Here is a 1,172-nt window from a genome sequence, read left to right on the forward strand (position 1 = left end):
TGTTCCTTCCCCATCTATTTTCTGAAAGAGTTTTTATATAATCTGTTCCATTTTTTAAAACTTGGATAGTTTATAACCATCTGAGCCTGATATTTTCTTTGTGGGAATAACTTGATTATGACTTCTTTTTTTTAATATATAGCTATTCAGACATTCTATTTCTTTAAGTTTGGTGAGCTGTATTTACTAGGAATTGTCTATTCTATTCAAGTTATTGAACTTACTTGCAAGAAAGTGTTCATAATATTTTTCATTTTATCCTTTTTTTTCATTTTTACAGTTTCTATTTAAAGTCATATATAAGATACTTTATTCCTGCATCTTCTCAATTGTTACTTCCTAATGTTGCCCTTTTCCTTTCCTACTTTGCAAAATTTGGTTTTATGTTCAAGGGTCATTTTGTGGTGTTTATTCAGTTTTAGTCTAGTGATAACCACATTGCTAGGATGAATGCCCACATGGACAGTCATGTCATCTGCCTTCTCTCACTGCACTGGTTCCATGTAGATGATGTATTTCTTCCTGTAAACTTAGATTTCTTTACCAATTTGCTGACCTTTGTAGTGTCCTCACATAATCTTTTGGATGGGCATGGATCGAACACTGTTCTTCTATCTCAGCTCTTTGGAAAGAGGGGAAGACAATCCTCCTATGAATGTGGGAAGACTTAAATGTCTTTTACTGTTCCAGCTCTTGGTCAGAAGTCACAAAAGGACTGAACTTCATTTTGGCTGCTTTCAGCCATGTCCACGAAAGGGAAGAGCTCACTTTATCCTTTTTTTTTAAATTTTTTTATTGTTATGTTAATCACCATACATTACATCCTTTGTTTTTGATGTAGTGTTCCATGATTCATTGTTTGTTCATAACACCCAGTGCTCCATGCAGAATGTGCCCTCTTTAATACCCATCACCAGGCTAACCCATCCCCCTATCCTCCTCCCCTCTAGAACCCTCAGTTTGTTTTTCAGAGTCCATCACCTCTCATGGTTCGTCTCCCCCTCTGACTTACTCCCCTTCATTCTTCCTCTCCTGCTATCTTCTTCTTTTTCTTTTTTCTTAAAATATGTTGCGTTATTTGTTTCAGAAGTACAGATCTGTGATTCAATAGTCTTGCACAATTCACAGCGCTCACCATAGCACATACCCTCGCCAATGTCTATCACCCAGCC

The 1,172-nt window shown here is 36.6% G+C and overlaps 1 pseudogene; it reads right to left on the minus strand.

Annotated features, from left to right (window-relative positions):
• Positions 1-309: 309 nt before the first annotated feature.
• On the minus strand, positions 310-726 carry LOC113918120 (annotated as a pseudogene).
• Positions 727-1,172: the final 446 nt, after the last annotated feature.

The sequence above is a fragment of the Zalophus californianus genome, chromosome 1 (genome assembly GCF_009762305.2).
Source record: "Zalophus californianus isolate mZalCal1 chromosome 1, mZalCal1.pri.v2, whole genome shotgun sequence".
NCBI classification, from domain to species: domain Eukaryota; kingdom Metazoa; phylum Chordata; class Mammalia; order Carnivora; family Otariidae; genus Zalophus; species Zalophus californianus.